We start from the raw sequence: 11,071 nt of genomic DNA on the forward strand, positions 1-11,071 counted from the left end.
ATTATTATTATGCATCAACCATTCCCCTTTTCTCTCTCTTTCTCTCCCTTATTTTTTTACCTTATTAATTATTAAATTTCATTTTTCATATGAATTTATGCTCAACTTATATCCAATCGCTACACTATTATTATTATTATTATTATTATTATTATTATTAATAGTTTTTGAAATTATAACTATAAAAACACAACAAAATATGGTATATTATGTGAAGCGGATAGTAACGGATTCTGGAAATTTTTTTACCAAAAATTGTGCTTGCATTAGAAAACCAAATTAGGCAATGATATTCAAAAAGAGAAGAAAAACTCGCAACATGAAACCAGAAAAAACTGTATAAAAACACCAAAGACACAACATGCCAGCCAAAATTGAAAACATTTTCTAAGCAGCAATATCAGCAACATCTTCAACATAGGTTATTGCCTTTGTTGTCGGCTTTGCTAGCAAGTCAGTGTACTCCTGGAATGGAGATCTTGAAAACCTTGTTTCTCTCCAGAAGTCAGGAGTCAAGAAACCATATGTCTTCAGCAGACAGTCGAAAGTTGCCTGCAGAAAATGAACACGGAAACAATTAGCATGCAACTTATTGTACATAAAATGATAGAAGTAAATGCAAACAGTTGAATGAATAAAGAATGCACACAAAAAGTAGAATTTGGATCGATAAATACTAACAACAGATAGTGATAAAAGGTTTTTAAACACAGCACTGGCTAATAAAAATTCAAATCAACTTTATCAAACAACTTGATAAACAAAAACTTGTAGAGCATAGTGATGGAATAAAAAAAGAACTACCGTAATGTACATGCAGAATAACAATTAAACCAACTTCCAACAAAAATAAAAATTCAAACTAAATGCATAAATAAAGCAATTACTTAAAAGAAATAGTTAAGAAATGTGCTTTGCAGAAGAGCAGCTAAAACAAACCGTAATCAAACAACTTGTTAAACAAAAGGTAATTATGCAGAGTGATTGCATAACAAAATACTATTATAAAAAACTACTTGCAGAAGAGTCATTAAAATAAACCGTAATCAAACATTTTATGATAAACTAGTTACACATAGTGATGACTAACAAAAAAAAAAGCAATACTAAAATGCACTTGCAAAAACACAACTAAAGTTGTTAACCAACTTGTTAAATATAACTAGTTAAAATAGTGACAACATAAAAGGAGTTCAACACCAAAATGTACTTGCAAAATGAGCATTAAACCAAAAGCCAGTAAAATAAACATGAATTTGGCTACACAACATAAAATCATTTATACCAATATAAACTCTACACTAAAAGAACAAAAATCACAAATAAAATAAAACTTTAACAGTAGACAGTGATCAACTATAGCAAAATTGTCCATATATAGTAAGTACCATTCATATTAAACAAGCCTACATTCAAATTTATAAAATAACATTAACATATATACCTTAACAAAGTTCCCTAATGTTTTAGAGGACCCCCGAGACGACGTAAACACGAACCCGGTTCCATACCCGAACCCGGGTATTTGAAAAACCCGATTTATGCACCTCTAACTACACTAACCTTTTTTGGCACCCAGTTGTTCCAGGAAAACAAGTACTCGGGGTTCGAACCAATAGCCGCTGGCAAGCTATTCTTTAAACTTTTAAAAGAGAACAACTCATTTTCATTAAGAGACCATATCAATATATTTTCTCCTGGGTTCAAAATAACTGATTGATATAGAAGTAATAAGGGCCTTAGGGGGTGTTTGGAATTGCTTATTTTCACTAACTTATAACTTATAAACTTTTTAAAAAGTAATAAGGTGTTTGGGATTGCAAACACCCCCTTTCTTTTCTCTCCTTTTTCCTTTCTCCCCAACTTTTTTTTCCTTCCTGTTCTTTCCAATTTAGAAAGAAACTAACCCCCACCATTTTACTCTTTATTTCCCTACTCTTTCATTTCCTTTCCTTTCTTTTCTTTCTTTTAATGAAACCCCGGAACACAAATATTCTTAGTTCTTTCTCTCCTTAAATGAAACTTGAGAACACACTCAAGTCATTCTATCCATCCATTTCCTTTCCCCAGCCAAGTAGAACTCAGGAACACAACGTTAGTTCCTCCACTTCTGCAATTGACCCTGGCACTTCGGACCAACTCCAAGCACTATCATCCCATCTGCATCTACCATCACTAGCCGATCCGTCACCAAGCACAACTTCAATCTCTTAATAGAAAAGAGGATGGGAAAACGGGTAGAAGAGGTTCTCCACCAATCCACGCACCTAACCAAAACGAAGTACCAACCCTGCTTCTAACATTATGTTTTATCGCCAGCCATAAATCCACAGACTACTAATTTTAGTGAAATAACAATAAGTATATGTTTTGTTTCCATGGCCGCGAAAACAAGACTGTGTAGCTGGGATGGACTGCCATGACCTGGGCTATTGTGGAATAATATTTTATTTTTAAGATAAATATTTTTGAGACAGTCTTAAATCTTCACTCATATCAACTAAACCACATACAGATCTAAGTTTACACGCATAAAGATCGACTTAAAACTATCCAAAAATAAGAGCATACAATACAAAAAACTACTAAACTGCACATCCAAAATCTTTAATAAACCAACAAACACAAAATAATAATTAAAAAAATCAAGAATCTACATAAATTAGTTGATTAACACGCACGTAGATCTAGCTACACAAACCATATCTAGAGCCATAAATAACCAGATCTACTAAAATCCGCATACAAATCTACAACATATCCGTGAGATCTAGAACAACATCATAGCCTCGAAGATCAAAAACAAATCATGTAGCAAAAGCAGCAGTTTGACAAGATGTTTTTGAGCTTCAGAGGCGATGAAGTTGCATCAGATTATTATTAGAAACAGGATCTTGAATCCAAAAGGCATACGAGTATTGCCGATTCTGAATCTTAGAAAACATCATAATAAATCATCAACGAACTGAAGATCATATGATGTATTTCTAAGCTTCAGAAACGACGATATCGTAGTAAATGAAGTCTGAGTTTAGGTTTGTTTGGTGGTTGTGACTTGTGTGTGACTGGGTGGTTATAAAGAGGATGGATTGGAGGCGGTGTCTTCACTTCGGGTTAACCCAACCCAACCCAACCCAACCCAAGCCAGCTGTCACATACGTTTTATTTACTCACCTAACCCTTTCATGTTTTTACACTTTTTTGTTTTGGGATATACCACACACTAAATATTTAGTATGTACAAATCTGACTAGCCACACTTGATTGATTTCTACAATTTTCTCTTGAAGCTCTTAAATCCTATAAAACATGGTAATAATTACTATCAATACTAGGTTATTGACCCGTGCACGACACGGATGGAAGTATAAAAATCATCAAGTAAACATATATACAATTTCAAACGATAAATTTTTTTTTAATATATTTTTTGAAACAACATGATTTTTAATTGCAATTCATATTCATACACAAATAAAGTACTTAAATACATAAACTTACAAAAAATGACTTTATATAGTAGAAATGTGGAATGTCTACAAAGAAAATTTAAAACTTTAAAACATAAACTTCATAAAGTTTAAAAACTAATATTAATATAAAACAAACAAACAAACTTCACTAATATTATTCTGTAAAGCAAACAAATCATAATATAAGCATCTAGGAAAGATTCCCGATAAACATCTTCTTTTATTCATGGACCAGGAACACAGTTGACAACATAAACATTCATATACCAATCTAACAAACATAGTGACTAACTGACTACGAAAACTGGTTTTACATTTCATGTGAAAAGTCCTGCACCCTCATAAACAGAAGCACATTCAAAACTCATTTAATAACCAGAACCAAATCTAAACCTTTTTAAAATGACATGTTTTGACCAGAATCAAATTGTTACGCTTTTAGAATGACCCATTTAAACACGAACCAAATCAATATCTTTTAAATTAACCCGGTATATATGACCATAACCAAATCAATGCGATTTTAAAAAGAATGCAATCGATGCTTTTTATATTGACTTGTTGACCCGAACAAAACTGATACCCTTTTCAAATGACCCGTTTTGATCCAAGCCAGAGCAAATCAAAAACATTTCTAAAATAACTCATTTTCATAAAAGAAAATAATAACACACTTGCAGATAAAGAAGAAAATGAAGGGTAACACATACAACGTTCTTAGCTTTTGAAATCCTTTCTACCACATGGGAATTCATTATTAGTGGTTGTGAAGATTCAAAAAAGTATAAAGCGTCAATAACTTCAAAATACTTTAAAGTTGAAACCCATGTGAACCTTTCACTTAATTTGTGAACTCGTGTTTTATCTGGCCGGTCTGTAAAACCCGAACGATGGTGAAGCCCAAGCTTCGTCGATTCTGTACAGATGCGAATTCGTTCGGCTTCTGTCACATTTGTAACGGTACCGGACCAAAAAAAACAACAAAATTGCCATTTGGTTCTTTTCGTTTTCATTACGTTTGTTACGGTACTGAAACGGGAAAATAATTAACAAATTGTCCCAGACCAGTAGGTGCCACCAAGTGGCTCAATGAGGACTTTACGACACCAAACTTATCATTTAATCTATATAGATAATTAGGGTTGGTTACAAGTTGAACTGAGCGAAGGCTTGCTCATTTACAAACATAACGCCTCATTTACAAGTAGAGCGAAAATTGGACCGGGCATTTCTCGCTCGGAGATTGAACGATTTCCGAGCATTATGCATTTCTTTTTCACTTAAAAAATAGTAAGAAACAAGTTTAAAGTTGTAAATGATATATTTGTATACAAATTAGTACTTTAAAAAAAACGTTTAATTGTTTGTAAATTTTTATAAGACATAAGTTTGAATTGATATATATATATAATGATATGTAAATAGACTTTTATTAACTTGAGATTTTGAAGCGAACGAATGAACCTGTGAAATTAACAAAATGAAGGAAAATTTAAAGGGTTTAAAAAATTGTATAGTTTATATTTATGTTTGTGCGTGTGTATAAAATTAATTCGAGACAATCAAACACATTTTTTGAGCATTTTTCAAGCGAGCAACGAGCGGTTTGGACAAAGAATTGACATCACGCACAAGTTAAAAGGTACACAAATTTGTTAACTGAATATTCATATACCGGTTAATTTTCTTCCATATTTTGGTTAACACTGTTAAAAGTCGGATTCGTCAATAAGTGATCCGGTTAGTGTCTGTTTCAATTGATGAAAACCCATAACCTATAAAATTGGTTTAGGTATTACCTGAACTGATTAACCGGTTCCGATTTAAGAAATTTGTTTTCTTTTATTATTAGCTTAACAAGAGTGCTCGAGAAGTGATGTAATCAACCTAATATCTATTTTTCCTGTTATTGCAAAGGATAAGAATTATCACCGAGACTAAAATCCAAATAAAAGATACGAAGTGGTAGTTATCTTTGTAAGGGACCTATTCTATAAATATGGTATTTATAAGTACAAAAATTTAAACAAGCAAAACGAATTTAGGGTGTACAAAAATTTAATCATTCAGTCATTCTTGTTAAGCTAATGAAAGTACAAGGTTTAGAGTGTAATTAAAAACCAAGCCAGTCAACAACTTTTATCACCGCCAGCCTTCACCACATGGGGATTTCCTGGTAGTGATGTGAAGAACCTTAGTTGGCATTCTCACCGGTCCCTTGACCCTGAGCTTCTTGTCCTTGGATCCACGGATAAGATCCGTATACACTGTCATTCAAAAACAACATGATAAACTACAACGAAATATGTCCAGTTTGGCAATCAATTTTCATATAGAAACAAAAGCACAATCTCATACTTAAACATGAATATGTTCGTGTTTGTTCATGCTAAGCAGTAAGCACTCAGTCTAAACAAGGCCTAGACACCTAAGTCAGACGAAGCATAAGCTTCTTTATCAGGCGCAGGTAGGTTTGTAAGCAAACTGAACCAACTCACAATGTATGCTCGATTGTTCGTTTAAGATAAACAAACAAACACACAACCGAGCACAAAAGTTTAACAATTGTTCATAGACAAATGAAAATAAACAAACAAACGTAAATAAATTTTAATAAACAACGTTCACGAATATAAATGAAAGAAGAAGACATGAATATGTTCCTTCGTTTAACTAAACGAACCAAAAAATTTGTTAAGATACGTTAGTTTATTAAATAAACGGACACAAAAAAAACGTCTCGCCAAGATACATAAAATGTTGGGTTTGTTTCGAAGGTGAAGAAACACTATGTGAACCCTGGACAGATTATAGATAATCTGGACAGATTATAGATAATCTGGGGGTTAAGTAATGTTTCCCACGGATGAGATCTAACTGAGAAGGCTGTTCTTCAGGAGACCTGCAAAACAAACACCGTAAGCTCGTCACTGAGAAGGGGGGGTTCCTCCTTGTGACCACCCTCCGGCGTGAGAATCAGACTAGATTGCTCTGAATATAAGTGTATATTAAGAGATTGCTAGATAACTGGATAGCAGATGATCTTACCATTCCAAGATGTTGGAGTATTTATAGCCGAAGGTAGGTTAGAAGGTATAGCCGGCTGAATAGTATTCCTGTTCTACCAACAGTGGACTATGCACAGGCCATACTGGTTGGTGGATAGGTTACGGCCAACAGTAACTATGTCGGCTGCACTATTCCTCCAACTGTAGATTATGCACGTCCTACCTACTGTGGATTATACGCAGGCCATGCTGGTTGGTGAATAGGTTACGGCCAACAGTAACACTATTTCACCAACTGTAGGCTGCGTATGCCCTGCAGTAAGGGTTGGTGAATAGGCAGCGGCTAATAGTGACAAACAGTACTAGAGGGTGCTCCTCCTCGTACTGTTGTCGGTGAGCTGTCACCCTGTGATTGGCTCATGGGCTGTTCTGGTCAGATTGTCTGTCCTATCCATACCTTGGTAGGTATAGTACAGAAGATCTTTCAGAATCATACGGACTGGCTCATTTTGGCGGGATTGTTCCCGTCTTGCTCATTCCTTCATGTGACTACTGAAGTATCTATTGTCTTGTGCGTGTAGCCCTGCTGTTTGCGGGTAGCCTTCCCTGATGGCTTGTATCCGCAACTGCGGGAACAGGCGGGGTACTTCACCATTGGGAGGCTTTCCCTGCGTGTACAGCTTGCGTACTGCGCGTAAGGTTCTCTGAGCATGGTGGGTCCTGCGGAAGCAGATGGCCTTTGCGCAGACGTCCCTGTTCAAGGTGAGTCTTGCGGGACCAACTGGGCTCTGCTGGGACCTACCTCTTCAAGTCCCCCCAGTCCAATGTTCTTCTCATGAATGTTTAATAAAGTGAGGTGAACTTTTGGACTTTGAGCAAGGGGTTTTGAAAAGGCTTTTTAGTCTTAAGGTTCTCCGTGGGGATTCTTCCCGCGGGTTTCCTAGTGTCACTTGCAAAAATTCCCGCATACAAAAGAAGTACAAGAGCAAATATCTACGCTAGTGGTGGAAAGGGATCTTTTGGATCATGCTTCAGGACCACTCCCACTTGGACCCGCACCATCGGCAGAGGGTGACGGTTCAAGGAAAGCTCTAAGGACAGCAAGCCCATCATCAGCAGCAGCAATTTCATTCACCTTCTCCACCACCGGATGCGGGAAGGCAGCATACTGGTTCACTGCTTGGTCATAAATAGTTTCGGTATCCGCATTATACAAAGGGAAGTTGGAAGGCGGGACGCCTTTCTCAGCAAACCCTAGACCAAGCAGGAAGCCGGTCCGTTCCACATCCTCATGAGAAGCGTTGAGGGCTGCGCTCATAGCATCGTCGTAAGATGTCTCTGAAAAGACCCGATGCACAACCTACAAAAAATGTACAAGTATAAGAACTTCCATCCTACAAAGGAAAGCGTGACGACATAAAGCTAAAATACCTGAGGCAACGCTTCTCGAAGAAGCCATTCCTGGACAACCAGAGCTTGGGTGCAGGCGCGTTCAGCTTCGTTCTTATTAAGATTGGCGAGAAGCACATCCTTTGCAGCGGCCTCTTCAACGCCCTTAAGCTTTCGCTCGGTGTGCGCAAGCACACCCCTCTGGTCCAGGATTTCTTGAAGCTTCTTCGCATCCTCCATAGCCAAGGCATCATGAGCCTGTTGAAGAGCCTCTAACTTAGCTTTAAGTTCTTCATTCTCCAGGCGGAGAGGCTCAGCAACAGCTTCAGCCTTGGCGGCCCTCTCGGTCGCGTTCCTCGCAGTCTCCTTAGCTAGCCGAAGCTGTTCGTTAACAGCTTGGGCAGCCTTGGAGCGGGCCTCGAGTCGCGCTTGAACCTCAACCTCGAGGGCCTTGAAGGCCTTCTCCTTCTCCGCAGATGCTGCGGTTAGTTTTTGGTTCTCCTCCCGGAGAGCACGCGCCTGAGATACTTCTTTAACGCGAGCTGCTTTCAACTTGTCGTTTTCACGACAAAGCAGCTCGACGCGTGGCTGCATCCGGGCCAGGAGAACCCGAAGCTCGTTGGTTAGCCTACCCTCCTGGTAGCTAACCATGGCTTCCCCCAACGCACCATGGGGAGCAGCGTGGCGAGCCCAGTCCACGCACTCCACAGGTGTGCGAAGGGTTGTTCCTCGGCGAATGTTCCATCTTGGAACATACACTTCATTGGAATCCGACACTGCAAAAGAAACAAAGCAGTTAGGAAAAGATGATAAAAATTGCATAAAGGACAAAAGAACCCTACGCACCTGTAGGGTCGATCACAGGCCGATAGCCACCGAACCCATCACCTAAACCTAAGGGAAATCCATCCAAAAGGTCAGGCAGATGGGAAGGTAACAAAGATCGGCGAGAAGCCCCGCGCGTACCTGAAGGTCCAGCCGTCGAGGCCGATGGCGGAGGCGGCATGGTTTCCGCCGCAGTCGATGGCGGAGGCATGGTGTCCGCCGCGGACGCCGCCGAAAAGTCAGCAGCAACAGTAACCGCCGGCTCGGTGAACGATGCTGTAAAAATTGCACTCACCGCCGGCGGTGACGTCATCTCGGCTGGAACAGTTGGCTCAAAGGATTGAGCAACTGGACCAGCGGAAGCAGGCGAAGGTGCCTGGGTCGACGCCTCAGGTAGGCTGACCGAGCCTACCGTCATTGGCGGAGAGGTACTCCCCTGCGCTCCACCCTGGAATGCGTCAACATCCACGCCAGCAGAAAGAAGACAAGTGTTAATAAATTTATGAAGTATGATAAATCTACAAAAAGAATGTTTATACTTACGGGTTTTCTTGAGCCTGAACGTACGGACGGGCGGGGATGAACCCGATGGAGCCGGTCTCTTGACGCCGGTCACCGTCGTCGTCGGTTCTCCGGAGGTAACAGTCGTAGCCTCCGGAGCAGTGGTCTTCCCACCACCGGGGTTCTCCGCCACTTCTTCATTATCTGACTCGGTGTCAGATAGAAGCACCGGATCAGCTGTGGAGGCCACCTTCTCCTTCCCTTTCCCGCCGGCAGCCTTCTTCTTCCGCACTAGCGGAGGACCATCTGCGGATTCCTCAGAAGAAGACAGGATGTAAGGAATTCCAGCAGCGGGTACAGCATTGAGGGGTTGAGGATAGAATATCGCCTTACCTGGCCGCCGGTGGCTCAGGATCTCTTGGCCCGGCGGATAGATCTCCACAAACCGATCCGCCATTTGTTCCAGGATGGGCAACTCGTTCTCGTCTAGAGCATGAGTACCCATCCGCGCGGGACCGTCAGCTTCCCGCGGGTACAGGAGCGACTCCAAGTTGTTCCCCTCTGAAAGAAAATAAACAGTTAGAAGATAAACTCGTATAAGCAAAGAGAAACGGAGCATACCGTAAGGGATAGAGTTCGAACCGTATTCGAGGACGATTGGAACCTTTTGCGCGTCAGCCTCTTTCCACACTCGGCTCATCCCCAACATCACCATCCTGGACTCCGGAAACCGGAAAACCGGAGATTGGACCAGGGATATCTTTGCAAACCATTCCGTCTCCTGGTAGTTTGTGGCGTGGTGGCTCAGAATGGCTTGGCCATTTTTAAACTTCATGGTAATGGGGACGGCGCGAGCAGAAATGTAGAAGAACTCCCGCTTCCACGATCGGAGACTGCGCTCTGTCGCGCAAATCTTCAAACCCTTGATTCGGGTTGTCAGGGTGTACCACCCCTGGATGCACCTCCAAGTATAGAAGGTCATCAGGCGGTCCACGTATGGCTCAACACCCAATATCCGGCACACCCACTCGAAGTGGCGAATCTTCGCGATCGCCATTGGGTGCAGCTCGGTCAGATGAACACCGTGCCTTTCGAGGACACGGTAAACAAAACTTTGTCAATGGGAACCTAAGGTTCCCATAAACAAAGAATGCAGCATATACCCCGATCTTGCCACTGGGGGCATCGTACACGGTCTGATGGGGTTCAGGAAACTCAGGCTCGAGAGGATCGAGCATGAACTTCCTAACAACATACCGGTACTGATCGCCGGGCAGAGCACACTGGCACTCACCAGCAGTACTCTTGTCATCGGCCGAAGACTCAAGATCACGAGAAGACATTGTGCAGAAAAAAGAAAGCGATTTCGGGAAAATGCTAGCCTGAAAAGGGGAGTATTTGCCGGAAATCGCTAAAGAAGAAGAAGAGAAGGGTGAAAGTGTGGATTGCAAACAGCCCTCTCCCCCTTTATATACTAATAGCAATTAATGCGATCAATTTAATGCGGAGGAGAGAGAAATCGAAGGTGCAATGAAACTATGACACGTGGCATAAAGCAGGCTGGCAACAGCTGTTGACAGGACGTGTGCCAGTAATTTCGCGGCCACGCGCCTGAAAAAGAGACTGGAATGACCATATAATGTCACGTCACCATAACTTCCTGCACGTCCTGACACAGTCAGAAGAAACCGTCGCACGACGTTTCAGACGTTTGGACTGTTCCTATCTTTCTACCAACTCTTCGAATTTTGAAATTCAAAATTCAAAAAAGATTCAAAAGTAAGCGGGAAAACACCCCTTACCTTGGCAAACAAGTAACCATAAGCCGGATGCGGGTACAGTGTTAAGGCAAAACCCTTCACATACCTAGCACCC

This window comes from Bidens hawaiensis, unplaced genomic scaffold, assembly GCF_021521415.1.
Source record: "Bidens hawaiensis isolate Kalapana, Puna unplaced genomic scaffold, B.hawaiensis_p1.1 tig00012838_1, whole genome shotgun sequence".
NCBI lineage: Eukaryota > Viridiplantae > Streptophyta > Magnoliopsida > Asterales > Asteraceae > Bidens > Bidens hawaiensis.